Below are 17537 nucleotides of genomic sequence, written 5' to 3' on the forward strand. Positions count from 1 at the left end.
ATGAAACTCCACTCAAATATTCAATGAAACCAGCTACATTCATTCATTCAATGAATCAAACTTCATTCGTTCATTTAGTACATTAAAACTGAGCTCATTCATTCAATGCATCAAACGTTATTCATTTTTTAAATGAACTAAACTTAATTCATTCTATGTCACATGGCACTTATACAATCAATCAAACTGCATTCATTCATTCAAAGGATCAAACGTCAATCGTTCATTGAATACATCAAACTTAATTCCTTCATGCAAACAAGCAAATGAACCCATCTTCTTTCAGTTATTCAATTAATGAAATGACATTCAATGAATCCAATTCCTCTCATTCATGCAGTGAGTCAAGCACAACTTACTCATTCAATGATTTTCCACTCATTCTTTCAATGATCAAGCTTCATTCATTCATTCAATGGAGCAAACGGCATTCATTGATATGCCAAACCAAACCACATTTATTCTTTCAAATTATCCAATGTCAGATTTGCATTAAATGAATTAACCTACCTTCATTCAGTCAATCAAATGTCAGTCAATAATTAAATGAATTGTACCACATTCATTCATTCAATACATTACACGTCATTGTTTCATTCAGAATATAAAACTGCAGTCATTCAACCAAAGTTTATTCATTCATTACGTGAACGTCACATTATTCTGTCATTTAATGTAACAAACAACACTTATTAATGCAATGAATCACAATGCGTTCATTTATTCAATGGATCAAACTCCACTTCTTCATTCAATGTTTTCAATCTTCATTCATTCAATGAATAAAGTTTTATTCATGCAATGATGTAAATTACAGTGAATCAACTGTCAATCATACATTACAATCAATGAATTAAACAATATCGGTAATTCTCACACAAGGGATTCAGTAAATCAAGCTTCATTCATCCATTCCATGTATCAAAGGGCTTTCAATACATGAAAGAATCAAACAGCATTCGTTCATTGAAAGAACGAAGCCCCAAAAATACATTCAATGTTTCAAGCCTCAATTGTTCATTCCATGAATCAAGCTTCATTCTTCCGTTCTATGAATCATGTTGGATTCATTCATTCATACAATGAACCAAACTGCATTTATTTATTTAGTGAATCAAACATCGAACGTAAATAATGTGCACTTAGTGGGGCTCCATTTACATGTCAAATGATTCAAACTGCTTTCATTTTTATAAAAAGGCATGAAACAAACAACATTCATTCAATGAAACTGTATTTTCATACATGCAAAGAATCTAATTGTATTCAAACATTCAATGAATCAATCGTCATTAGTTCATTCTTTTCATCTAACTGGTGTGATTCATTCGATGCATCAAACTTTAACCATTAATTAAACGGACCAAACTTCATTAACTGAGTGACATTCATTCATTAAATGAATCAAACCATATTTATACATTCAGCGAATCAGAAATGAGGCATACGTCAAATCACGTAATCTGCCTTAATTCATTCAATGAATGTAAGACATTCATTCAGAATAGTAAAGCAAGCTCATTCAGTCAACAGATCGAACTGCTTTCATTCATTAAATGAAAACAAAAAGCATAATGCCTTCATGCAATGAATCAAAGGCACTAAATCATTCAATGAATCAAGTAGCATTCATTCGTTCAATGAAACAGATTGCTTTTTGTCATTCAATGAATGAAAGTCCACTCAAATATTCAATGAAGCCAGCAACATTCAATCATTCAATGAATCAAACTTCATCCGTTCATTTAGTACATTAAAACTGCGCTCATTCATTCAATGCATCAAACGTTATTCATTTTTTAAATGAACTAAACTTAATTCATTCTATGTCACATGGCACTTATACAATATATCAAACTGCATTCATTCATTCAAAGGATCAAACTGCGTTCGTTCATTGAATACATCAAACTTAATTCCTTCATGCAAACAAGCAAATGAACCCATCTTCTTTCAGTTATTCAATTAATGAAATGACATTCAATGAATCAAATTCCTCTCATTCATGCAGTGAGTCAAGCACAACTTACTCATTCAATGATTTTCCACTCATTCTTTCAATGATCAAGCTTCATTCATTCATTCAATGGAACAAACGGCATTCATTGATATGCCAAACCAAACCACATTTATTCATTCGAATTATCCAATGTCAGATTTACATTTAATGAATTAACCTACCTTCATTCAGTCAATCAAATGTCAGTCAATAATTAAATGAATTGAACCACATTCATTCATTCAATAAATTACACGTCATTGTTTTATTCAGGATATAAAACTGCAGTCATTCAACCAAACTTTATTCATTCATTAAGTGAACGTCATATTATACTGTCATTTAATGTAACAAATAGCACTTATTAATACAATGAATCACAATGCATTCATTTACTCAATGGATCAAACTCCACTTCTTCATTCAATGTTTTCAATCTTCATTCATTCAATGAATCAAGCTTTATTCATGCAATGATGTAAATTACAGTGAATCAAATGTCAATCATACATTACAATCAATGAATTAAACAATATCGGTAATTCTCACACAAGGGATTCAGTGAATCAAGCTTCATTCATCCATTCCATGTCTCAAAGGGCTTTCAATACATGAATGAATCAAACAGCATTCGTTCATTGAAAGAACCAAGCCCCAAAAATACATTCAATGTTTCAAGCCTCAATTGTTCATTCCATGAATTCAGCTTCATTCTTCCATTCTATGAATCAAGTTGGATTCATTCATTCATACAATGAACCAAACTGCATTTATTTATTTAGTGAATCAAACATCGAACGTAAATAATGTGCACTTAGTGGGGCTCCATTTACATGTCAAATGATTCAAACTGCTTTCATTTTTATAAAAAGGCATGAAACAAACAACATTCATTCAATGAAACTGTATTTTTATACATGCAAAGAATCTAATTGTATTCAAACATTCAATGAATCAATCGTCATTAGTTCATTCTTTTCATCTAACTGGTGTGATTCATTCGATGCATCAAACTTTAACCATTAATTAAACGGACCAAACTTCATTAACTGAGTGACATTCATTCATTAAATGAATCAAACCATATTTATACATTCAGCGAATCAGATATGAGGCATACGTCAAATGACGTAAGCTGCCTTAATTCATTCAATGAAAGTAAGACATTAATTCAGAATAGAAAAGTAAGCTCATTCATTCAACAGATCGAACTGCTTTCATTCATTAAATGAAAACAAAAAGCATAATGCCTTCATGCAATGAATCAAAGGCAATAAATCATTCAATGAATCAAGTAGCATTCATTCGTTCAATGAAACAGATTGCTTTTTGTCATTCAATGAATGAAAGTCCACTCAAATATTCAATGAAGCCAGCAACATTCAATCATTCAATGAATCAAACTTCATTCGTTCATTTAGTACATTAAAACTGCGCTCCTTCATTCAATACATCAAGCGTTATTCATTTTTTAAATGAACTAAACTTAATTCATTCTATGTCACATGGCACTTATACAATCAATCAAACTGCATTCATTCATTCAAAGGATCAAACGTCATTCGTTCATTGAATACATCAAACTTAATTCCTTCATGCAAACAAGCAAATGAACCCATCTTCTTTCAGTTATTCAATTAATGAAATGACATTCAATGAATCAAATTCCTCTCATTCATGCAGTGAGTCAAGCACAACTTACTCATTCAATGATTTTCCACTCATTCATTCAATGATCAAGCTTCATTCATTCATTCAATGGAACAAACTGCATTCATTGATATACCAAACCAAACCACTTTTATTCATTCAAATTATCCAACGTCAGATTTACATTAAATGAATTAACCTACCTTCATTCAGTCAATCAAATGTCAGTTAATAATTAAATGAATTGAACCACTTTCATTCATTCAATAAATTACACGTCATTGTTTTATTCAGGATATAAAACTGCAGTCATTCAACCAAACTTTATTCATTCATTAAGTGAACGTCATATTATTCAGTCATTTAATGTAACAAATAGCACTTATTAATGCAATGAATCACAATGCATTCATTTATTCAATGGATCAAACTCCACTTCTTCATTTAATGTTTTCAATCTTCAATCATTCAATGCAATGATGTAAATTACAGTGAATCAAATGTTAATCATACATTACAATCAATGAATTAAACAATATCGGTAATTCTCACACAAGGGATTCAGTGAATCAAGCTTCATTTATCCATTCCATGTATCAAAGGGCTTTCAATACATGAATGAATCAAACAGCATTCGTATATTGAAAGAACCAAGCCCCCAAAATACATTCAATGATTCAAGCTTCAATTGTTCATTATGAATTAAACTGCATTCATTCATTCATACATTGTTTATTTAGTGAATCAAACATCGAACGTAAATGAAGTGCACTTAGTGGGGCTCCATTTACATGTCAAATGATTCAAACTGCAATCATTTTTATTAAAGGGCATGAAACAAACAACATTCATTCAATGAAACTGTATTTTTATACATGCAATGAATCTAATTGTATTCAAACATTCAATGAATCAGTCGTCATTAGTTCATTCTTTTCATCTAACTGGTGTGATTCATTCGATGCATCAAACTTTAACCATTAATTAAATGAACCAAACTTCATTAACTGAGTGACATTCATTCATTAAATGAATCAAACCACATTTATTCATTCAGCGAATCAAAAATGAGGCATATGTCAAATCAATTAAACTGCCTTAATTCATTCAATGAATCGAAGTCATTCATTCAGCATAGAAAAGTATGCTCATTCATTCAACAGATCCAACTGCTTTCATTCATTAAATGAAAACAAAAAGCATAATGCCTTCATGCAATGAATCAAAGGCAATAAATCATTCAATGAATCAAGTAACATTCATTCGTTCAATGAAACAGATTGCTTTTTGTCATTCAATGTCATTCAAATATTCAATGAAACCAGCTACATTCATTCATTCAATGAATCAAACTTCATACGTTCATTTAATACATTAAAACTGCGCTCATTCATTCAATGCATCAAACGTTATTCATTTTTTAAATGAACTAAACTTAATTCATTCTATGTCACATGGCACTTATACAATCAATCAAACTGCATTCATTCATTCAAAGGATCAAACTGCGTTCGTTCATTGAATACATCAAACTTAATTCCTTCATGCAAACAAGCAAATGAACCCATCTTCTTTCAGTTATTCAATTAATGAAATGCCATTCAATGAATCAAAATCCTCTCATTCATGCAGTGAGTCAAGCACAACTTACTCATTCAATGATTTTCCACTCATTCTTTCAATGATCAAGCTTCATTCATTCATTCATTGGAACAAACGGCATTCATTGATATGCCAAACCAAACCACATTTATTCATTCAAATTATCCAATGCCAGATTTACATTAAATGAATTAACCTACCTTCATTCAGTCAATCAAATGTCAGTCAATAATTAAATGAATTGAACCACATTCATTCATTCAATAAATTACACGTCATTGTTTAATTCAGAATATAAAACTGCAGTCATTCAACCAAAGTTTATTCATTCATTATTCTGTATTTAATGTAACAAACACCACTTATTAATGCAATGAATCACAATGCGTTCATTTATTCAATGGATCAAACTCCACTTCTTCATTCAATGTTTTCAATCTTCATTCATTCAATGAATCAAGCTTTATTCATGCAATGATGCAAATTACAGTGAATCAATTGTCAATCATACATTACAATCAATGAATTAAACAATATCGGTAATTCTCACACAAGGGATTCAGTAAATCAAGCTTCATTCATCCATTCCATGTATCAAAGGGCTTTCAATACATGAAAGAATCAAACAGCATTCGTTCATTGAAAGAACCAAGCCCCAAAAATACATTCAATGTTTCAAGCCTCAATTGTTCATTCCATGAATCAAGCTTCATTCTTCCGTTCTATGAATCAAGTTGGATTCATTCATTCATACAATGAACCAAACTGCATTTATTTATTTAGTGAATCAAACATCGAACGTAAATAATGTGCACTTAGTGGGGCTCCATTTACATGTCAAATGATTCAAACTGCATTCATTTTTATAAAAAGGCATGAAACAAACAACATTCATTCAATGAAACTGTATTTTCATACATGCAAAGAATCTAATTGTATTCAAACATTCAATGAATCAATCGTCATTAGTTCATTCTTTTCATCTAACTGGTGTGATTCATTCGATGCATCAAACTTTAACCATTAATTAAACGGACCAAACTTCATTAACTGAGTGACATTCATTCATTAAATGAATCAAACCATATTTATACATTCAGCGAATCAGAAATGAGGCATACGTCAAATCACGTAATCTGCCTTAATTCATTCAATGAATGTAAGACATTCATTCAGAATAGTAAAGCAAGCTCATTCAGTCAACAGATCGAACTGCTTTCATTCATTAAATGAAAACAAAAAGCATAATGCCTTCATGCAATGAATCAAAGGCACTAAATCATTCAATGAATCAAGTAGCATTCATTCGTTCAATGAAACAGATTGCTTTTTGTCATTCAATGAATGAAAGTCCACTCAAATATTCAATGAAGCCAGCAACATTCAATCATTCAATGAATCAAACTTCATCCGTTCATTTAGTACATTAAAACTGCGCTCATTCATTCAATGCATCAAACGTTATTCATTTTTTAAATGAACTAAACTTAATTCATTCTATGTCACATGGCACTTATACAATCAATCAAACTGCATTCATTCATTCAAAGGATCAAACGTCAATCGTTCATTGAATACATCAAACTTAATTCCTTCATGCAAACAAGCAAATGAACCCATCTTCTTTCAGTTATTCAATTAATGAAATGACATTCAATGAATCAAATTCCTCTCATTCATGCAGTGAGTCAAGCACAACTTACTCATTCAATGATTTTCCACTCATTCTTTCAATGATCAAGCTTCATTCATTCATTCAATGGAACAAACGGCATTCATTGATATGCCAAACCAAACCACATTTATTCATTCGAATTATCCAATGTCAGATTTACATTTAATGAATTAACCTACCTTCATTCAGTCAATCAAATGTCAGTCAATAATTAAATGAATTGAACCACATTCATTCATTCAATAAATTACACGTCATTGTTTTATTCAGGATATAAAACTGCAGTCATTCAACCAAACTTTATTCATTCATTAAGTGAACGTCATATTATACTGTCATTTAATGTAACAAATAGCACTTATTAATACCATGAATCACAATGCATTCATTTACTCAATGGATCAAACTCCACTTCTTCATTCAATGTTTTCAATCTTCATTCATTCAATGAATCAAGCTTTATTCATGCAATGATGTAAATTACAGTGAATCAAATGTCAATCATACATTACAATCAATGAATTAAACAATATCGGTAATTCTCACACAAGGGATTCAGTGAATCAAGCTTCATTCATCCATTCCATGTCTCAAAGGGCTTTCAATACATGAATGAATCAAACAGCATTCGTTCATTGAAAGAACCAAGCCCCAAAAATACATGCAATGTTTCAAGCCTCAATTGTTCATTCCATGAATTCAGCTTCATTCTTCCATTCTATGAATCAAGTTGGATTCATTCATTCATACAATGAACCAAACTGCATTTATTTATTTAGTGAATCAAACATCGAACGTAAATAATGTGCACTTAGTGGGGCTCCATTTACATGTCAAATGATTCAAACTGCTTTCATTTTTATAAAAAGGCATGAAACAAACAACATTCATTCAATGAAACTGTATTTTTATACATGCAAAGAATCTAATTGTATTCAAACATTCAATGAATCAGTCGTCATTAGTTCATTCTTTTCATCTAACTGGTGTGATTCATTCGATGCATCAAACTTTAACCATTAATTAAACGGACCAAACTTCATTAACTGAGTGACATTCATTCATTAAATGAATCAAACCATATTTATACATTCAGCGAATCAGAAATGAGGCATACGTCAAATCACGTAATCTGCCTTAATTCATTCAATGAATGTAAGTCATTCATTCAGAATAGTAAAGTAAGCTCATTCAGTCAACAGATCCAACTGCTTTCATTCATTAAATGAAAACAAAAAGCATAATGCCTTCAAGCAATGAATCAAAGGCACTAAATCATTCAATGAATCAAGTAACATTCATTCGTTCAATGAAACAGATTGCTTTTTGTCATTCAATGAATGAAACTCCACTCAAATATTCAATGAAACCAGCTACATTCATTCATTCAATGAATCAAACTTCATACGTTCATTTAATACATTAAAACTGCGCTCATTCATTCAATGCATCAAACGTTATTCATTTTTTAAATGAACTAAACTTAATTCATTCTATGTCACATGGCACTTATACAATCAATCAAACGGCATTCATTCATTCAAAGGATCAAAGTTCGTTCGTTCATTGAATACATCAAACTTAATTCCTTCATGCAAACAAGCAAATGGACCCATCTTCTTTCAGTTATTCAATTAATGAAATGACATTCAATGAATCAAATTCCTCTCATTCATGCAGTGAGTCAAGCACAACTTACTCATTCAATGATTTTCCACTCTTTCTTTCAATGATCAAGCTTCATTCATTCATTCAATGGAACAAACTGCATTCATTGATATGCCAAACCAAACCACATTTATTCATTCAAATTATCCAACGTCAGATTTACATTAAATGAATTAACCTACCTTCTATCAGTCAATCAAATGTCAGTTAATAATTAAATGAATTGAACCACTTTCATTCATTCAATAAATTACACGTCATTGTTTTATTCAGTATATAAAACTGCAGTCATTCAACCAAACTTTATTCATTCATTAAGTGAACGTCATATTATTCAGTCATTTAATGTAACAAATAGCACTTATTAATGCAATGAATCACAATGCATTCATTTATTCAATGGATCAAACTCCACTTCTTCATTTATTGTGTTCAATCTTCATTCATTCAATGCAATGATGTAAATTACAGTGAATCAAATGTCAATCATACATTACAATCAATGAATTAAACAATATCGGAAATTCTCACACAAGGGATTCATCTAACTGGTGTGATTCATTCGATGCATCAAACTTTAACCATTAATTAAATGAATCAAACTTCATTAACTGAGTGACATTCATTCATTAAATGAATCAAACCACATTTATTCATTCAGCGAATCAAAAATGAGGCATACGTCAAATCAATTAAACTGCCTTGATTCATTCAATGAATCGAAGTCATTCATTCAGCATAGAAAAGTATGCTCATTCATTCAACAGATCCAACTGCTTTCATTCATTACATGAAAACAAAAAGCATAATGCCTTCATGCAATGAATCAAAGGCAATAAATCAATCAATTCGTTCAATGAAACAGATTGCTTTTTGTCATTCAATGAATGAAACTCCACTCAAATATTCAATGAAACCAACTACATTCATTCATTCAATGAATCAAACTTCATACGTTCATTTAATACATTAAAACTGCGCTCATACATTCAATGCATCAAAGTTATTCCTTTTTTAAATGAACTGAACTTAATTCATTCTATGTCACATGGCACTTATACAATCAATCAAACTGCATTCATTCATTCAAAGGATCAAACTGCGTTCGTTCATTGAATACATCAAACTTAATTCCTTCATGCAAACAAGCAAATGAACCCATCTTCTTTCAGTTATTCAATTAATGAAATGACATTCAATGAATCAAATTCCTCTCATTCATGCAGTGAGTCAAGCACAACTTACTCATTCAATGATTTTCCACTCATTCTTTTCAATGATCAAGCTTCATTCATTCATTCAATGGAACAAACGGCATTCATTGATATGCCAAACCAAACCACATTTATTCATTCGAATTATCCAATGTCAGATTTACATTTAATGAATTAACCTACCTTCATTCAGTCAATCAAATGTCAGTCAATAATTAAATGAATTGAACCACATTCATTCATTCAATAAATTACACGTCATTGTTTCATTCAGAATATAAAACTGCAGTCATTCAACCAAACTTTATTCATTCATTCCGTGAACGTCATATTATACTGTCATTTAATGTAACAAATAGCACTTATTAATACAATGAATCACAATGCATTCATTTACTCAATGGATCAAACTCCACTTCTTCATTCAATGTTTTCAATCTTCATTCATTCAATGAATCAAGCTTTATTCATGCAATGATGTAAATTATAGTGAATCAAATGTCAATCATACATTACAATCAATGAATTAAACAATATCGGTAATTCTCACACGAGGGATTCAGTGAATCAAGCTTCATTCATCCATTCCATGTATCAACGGGCTTTCAATACATGAAAGAATCAAACAGCATTCGTTCATTGAAAGAACCAAGACCCAAACATACATTCAATGTTTCAAGCCTCAATTGTTCATTCCATGAATCAAGCTTCATTCTTCCGTTCTATGAATCAAACTGCATTCATTCATTCATACAATGAACCAAACTGCATTTATTTATTTAGTGAATCAAACATCGAACGTAAATAATGTGCACTTAGTGGGGCTCCATTTACATGTCAAATGATTCAAACTGCATTCATTTTTATAAAAAGGCATGAAACAAACAACATTCATTCAATGAAACTGTATTTTTATACAGGCAAAGAATCTGATTGTATTCAAACATTCAATGAATCAGTCGTCATTAGTTCATTCTTTTCAGCTAACTGGTGTGATTCATTCGATGCATCAAACTTTAACCATTTCTTAAATGAACCAAACTTCATTAACTGAGTGACATTCATTCATTAAATGAATCAATCCACATTTATTCATTCAGCGAATCAAAAATGAGGCATACGTCAAATCAATTAAACTGCCTTAATTCATTCAATGAATCGAAGTCATTCATTCAGCATAGAAAAGTATGCTCATTCATTCAACAGATCCAACTGCTTTCATTCATTAAATGAAAACAAAAAGCATAATGCCTTCATGCAATGAATCAAAGGCAATAAATCATTCAATGAATCAAGTAACATTCATTCGTTCAATGAAACAGATTGCTTTTTGTCATTAAATGAATGAAACTTCACTCAAATATTCAATGAAACCAGCTACATTCATTCATTCAATGAATCAAACTTCATACGTTCATTTAATACATTAAAACTGCGCTCATTCATTCAATGCATCAAACGTTATTCATTTTTCAAATGAAATAAACTTAATTCATTCGATGTCACATGGCACTTATACAATCAATCAAACTGCATTCATTCATTCAAAGGATCAAAGTTCGTTCGTTCATTGAATACATCAAACTTAATTCCTTCATGCAAACAAGCAAATGAACCAATCTTCTTTCAGTCATTCAATTAATGAAATGACATTCAATGAATCAAATTCCTCTCATTCAGGCAGTGAGTCAAGCAAAACTTACTCATTCAATGATTTTCCACTCATTCTTTCAATGATCAAGCTTCATTCATTCATTCAATGGAACAAACGGCATTCATTGATATGCCAAACCAAACCACATTTATTCATTCAAATTATCCAATGCCAGATTTACATTTAATGAATTAACCTACCTTCATTCAGTCAATCAAATGTCAGTCAATAATTAAATGAATTGAACCACATTCATTCATTCAATAAATTACACGTCATTGTTTCATTCAGAATATAAAACTGCAGTCATTCAACCAAAGTTTATTCATTCATTACGTCAACGTCACATTATTCTGTCATTTAATGTAACAAACAGCACTTATTAATGCAATGAATCACAATGCATTCAATTATTCAATGGATCAAACTCCACTTCTTCATTCAATGTTTTCAATCTTCATTCATTCAATGCAATGATGTAAATTACAGTGAATCAAATGTCAATCATACATTACAATCAATGAATTAAACAATATCGGTAATTCTCACACAAGGGATTCAGTGAATCAAGCTTCATTCATCCATTCCATGTCTCAAAGGGCTTTCAATACATGAATGAATCAAACAGCATTCGTTCATTGAAGGAACCAAGCCCCAAAAATACATTCAATGTTTCAAGCCTCAATTGTTCATTCCATGAATCCAGCTTCATTCTTCCATTCTATGAATCAAGTTGGATTCATTCATTCATACAATGAACCAAACTGCATTTATTTATTTAGTGAATCAAACATCGAACGTAAATAATGTGCACTTAGTGGGGTTCCATGTACATGTCAAATGATTCAAACTGCATTCATTTTTATAAAAAGGCATGAAACAAACAACATTCATTCAATGAAACTGTATTTTCATACATGCAAAGAAACTGATTGTATTCAAACATTCAATGAATCAATCGTCATTAGTTCATTCTTTTCATCTAACTGGTGTGATTCATTCGATGCATCAAACTTTAACCATTAACTAAACGGACCAAACTTCATTAACTGAGTGACATTCATTCATTAAATGAATCAAACCACATTTATTCATTCTGAGAATCAAAAATGAGGCATACGTCAAATCAATTAAACTGCCTTGATTCATTCAATGAATCGAAGTCATTCATTCAGCATAGAAAAGTATGCTCATTCATTCATCAGATCCAACTGCTTTCATTCATTAAATGAAAACAAAAAGCATAATGCCTTCAAGCAATGAATCAAAGGCACTGAATCATTCAATGAATCAAGTAACATTCATTCGTTCAATGAAACAGATTGCTTTTTGTCATTCAATGAATGAAACTCCACTCAAATATTCAATGAAACCAGCTACATTCATTCATTCAATGAATCAAACTTCATACGTTCATTTAATACATTAAAACTGCGCTCATTCATTCAATGCATCAAACGTTATTCATTTTTTAAATGAACTAAACTTAATTCATTCTATGTCACATGGCACTTATACAATCAATCAAACTGCATTCATTCATTCAAAGGATCAAACGTCATTCGTTCATTGAATACATCAAACTTAATTCCTTCATGCAAACAAGCAAATGAACCCATCTACTTTCAGTTATTCAATTAATGAAATGACATTCAATGAATCAAATTTTTCTCATTCATGCAGTGAGTCAAGCACAACTTACTCATTCAATGATTTTCCACTCATTCATTCAATGATCAAGCTACATTCATTCATTCAATGGAACAAACTGCATTCATTGATATGCCAAACCAAACCACTTTTATTCATTCAAATTATCCAACGTCAGATTTACATTAAATGAATTAACCTACCTTCATTCAGTCAATCAAATGTCAGTTAATAATTAAATGAATTGAACCACTTTCATTCATTCAATAAATTGCACGTCATTGTTTTATTCAGGATATAAAACTGCAGTCATTCAACCAAACTTTATTCATTCATTAAGTGAACGTCATATTATTCAGTCATTTAATGTAACAAATAGCACTTATTAATGCAATGAATCACAATGCATTCATTTATTCAATGGATCAAACTCCACTTCTTCATTTAATGTTTTCAATCTTCATTCATTCAATGCAATGATGTAAATTACAGTGAATCAAATGTTAATCATACATTACAATCAATGAATTAAACAATATCGGTAATTCTCACACAAGGGATTCAGTGAATCAAGCTTCATTTATCCATTCCATGTATCAAAGGGCTTTCAATACATGAATGAATCAAACAGCATTCGTATATTGAAAGAACCAAGCCCCCAAAATACATTCAATGATTCAAGCTTCAATTGTTCATTATGAATTAAACTGCATTCATTCATTCATACATTGTTTATTTAGTGAATCAAACATCGAACGTAAATGAAGTGCACTTAGTGGGGCTCCATTTACATGTCAAATGATTCAAACTGCAATCATTTTTATTAAAGGGCATGAAACAAACAACATTCATTCAATGAAACTGTATTTTTATACATGCAATGAATCTAATTGTATTCAAACATTCAATGAATCAGTCGTCATTAGTTCATTCTTTTCATCTAACTGGTGTGATTCATTCGATGCATCAAACTTTAATCATTAATTAAATGAACCAAACTTCATTAACTGAGTGACATTCATTCATTAAATGAATCAAACCACATTTATTCATTCAGCGAATCAAAAATGAGGCATACGTCAAATCAATTAAACTGCCTTAATTCATTCAATGAATCGAAGTCATTCATTCAGAATAGAAAAGTATGCTCATTCATTCAACAGATCCAACTGCTTTCATTCATTAAATGAAAACAAAAAGCATAATGCCTTCATGCAATGAATCAAAGGCAATAAATCATTCAATGAATCAAGTAACATTCATTCGTTCAATGAAACAGATTGCTTTTTGTCATTCAATGTCATTCAAATATTCAATGAAATATTCAGCTACATTCATTCATTCAATGAATCAAACTTCATACGTTCATTTAATACATTAAAACTGCGCTCATTCATTCAATGCATCAAACGTTATTCATTTTTTAAATGAACTAAACTTAATTCATTCTATGTCACATGGCACTTATACAATCAATCAAACTGCATTCATTCATTCAAAGGATCAAACTGCGTTCGTTCATTGAATACATCAAACTTAATTCCTTCATGCAAACAAGCAAATAAACCCATCTTCTTTCAGTTATTCAATTAATGAAATGCCATTCAATGAATCAAATTCCTCTCATTCATGCAGTGAGTCAAGCACAACTTACTCATTCAATGATTTTCCACTCATTCATTCAATGATCAAGCTTCATTCATTCATTCATTGGAACAAACGGCATTCATTGATATGCCAAACCAAACCACATTTATTCATTCAAATTATCCAATGCCAGATTTACATTAAATGAATTAACCTACCTTCATTCAGTCAATCAAATGTCAGTCAATAATTAAATGAATTGAACCACATTCATTCATTCAATAAATTACACGTCATTGTTTAATTCAGAATATAAAACTGCAGTCATTCAACCAAAGTTTATTCATTCATTATTCTGTATTTAATGTAACAAACACCACTTATTAATGCAATGAATCACAATGCGTTCATTTATTCAATGGATCAAACTCCACTTCTTCATTCAATGTTTTCAATCTTCATTCATTCAATGAATCAAGCTTTATTCATGCAATGATGCAAATTACAGTGAATCAATTGTCAATCATACATTACAATCAATGAATTAAACAATATCGGTAATTCTCACACAAGGGATTCAGTAAATCAAGCTTCAATCATCCATTCCATGTATCAAAGGGCTTTCAATACATGAAAGAATCAAACAGCATTCGTTCATTGAAAGAACCAAGCCCCAAAAATACATTCAATGTTTCAAGCCTCAATTGTTCATTCCATGAATCAAGCTTCATTCTTCCGTTCTATGAATCAAGTTGGATTCATTCATTCATACAATGAACCAAACTGCATTTATTTATTTAGTGAATCAAACATCGAACGTAAATAATGTGCACTTAGTGGGGCTCCATTTACATGTCAAATGATTCAAACCGCTTTCATTTTTATAAAAAGGCATGAAACAAACAACATTCATTCAATGAAACTGTATTTTCATACATGCAAAGAATCTAATTGTATTCAAACATTCAATGAATCAATCGTCATTAGTTCATTCTTTTCATCTAACTGGTGTGATTCATTCGATGCATCAAACTTTAACCATTAATTAAACGGACCAAACTTCATTAACTGAGTGACATTCATTCATTAAATGAATCAAACCATATTTATACATTCAGCGAATCAGAAATGAGGCATACGTCAAATCACGTAATCTGCCTTAATTCATTCAATGAATGTAAGACATTCATTCAGAATAGTAAAGCAAGCTCATTCAGTCAACAGATCGAACTGCTTTCATTCATTAAATGAAAACAAAAAGCATAATGCCTTCATGCAATGACTCAAAGGCACTAAATCATTCAATGAATCAAGTAGCATTCATTCGTTCAATGAAACAGATTGCTTTTTGTCATTCAATGAATGAAAGTCCACTCAAATATTCAATGAAGCCAGCAACATTCAATCATTCAGTGAATCAAACTTCATCCGTTCCTTTAGTACATTAATACTGCGCTCATTCATTCAATGCATCAAACGTTATTCATTTTTTAAATGAACTAAACTTAATTCATTCTATGTCACATGGCACTTATACAATCAATCAAACTGCATTCATTCATTCAAAGGATCAAACGTCAATCGTTCATTGAATACATCAAACTTAATTCCTTCATGCAAACAAGCAAATGAACCCATCTTCTTTCAGTTATTCAATTAATGAAATGACATTCAATGAATCAAATTCCTCTCATTCATGCAGTGAGTCAAGCACAACTTACTCATTCAATGATTTTCCACTCATTCTTTCAATGATCAAGCTTCATTCATTCATTCAATGGAACAAACGGCATTCATTGATATGCCAAACCAAACCACATTTATTCATTCGAATTATCCAATGTCAGATTTACATTTAATGAATTAACCTACCTTCATTCAGTCAATCAAATGTCAGTCAATAATTAAATGAATTGAACCACATTCATTCATTCAATAAATTACACGTCATTGTTTTATTCAGGATATAAAACTGCAGTCATTCAACCAAACTTTATTCATTCATTAAGTGAACGTCATATTATACTGTCATTTAATGTAACAAATAGCACTTATTAATACAATGAATCACAATGCATTCATTTACTCAATGGATCAAACTCCACTTCTTCATTCAATGTTTTCAATCTTCATTCATTCAATGAATCAAGCTTTATTCATGCAATGATGTAAATTACAGTGAATCAAATGTCAATCAAACATTACAATCAATGAATTAAACAATATCGGTAATTCTCACACAAGGGATTCAGTGAATCAAGCTTCATTCATCCATTCCATGTCTCAAAGGGCTTTCAATACATGAATGAATCAAACAGCATTCGTTCATTGAAAGAACCAAGCCCCAAAAATACATTCAATGTTTCAAGCCTCAATTGTTCATTCCATGAATTCAGCTTCATTCTTCCATTCTATGAATCAAGTTGGATTCATTCATTCATACAATGAACCAAACTGCATTTATTTATTTAGTGAATCAAACATCGAACGTAAATAATGTGCACTTAGTGGGGCTCCATTTACATGTCAAATGATTCAAACTGCTTTCATTTTTATAAAAAGGCATGAAACAAACAACATTCATTCAATGAAACTGTATTTTTATACATGCAAAGAATCAAACATTCAATGAATCAATCGTCATTAGTTCATTCTTTTCATCTAACTGGTGTGATTCATTCGATGCATCAAACTTTAACCATTAATTAAACGGACCAAACTTCATTAACTGAGTGACAGTCATTCATTAAATGAATCAAACCACATTTATTCATTCAGCGAATCAGATATGAGGCATACGTCAAATGACGTAAGCTGCCTTAATTCATTCAATGAAAG

The sequence above is a fragment of the Chiloscyllium plagiosum genome, unplaced genomic scaffold, assembly GCF_037043375.1.
Source record: "Chiloscyllium plagiosum isolate Xiang-an unplaced genomic scaffold, Cpla_swu_hap1 HiC_scaffold_3, whole genome shotgun sequence".
Taxonomy (NCBI): domain Eukaryota; kingdom Metazoa; phylum Chordata; class Chondrichthyes; order Orectolobiformes; family Hemiscylliidae; genus Chiloscyllium; species Chiloscyllium plagiosum.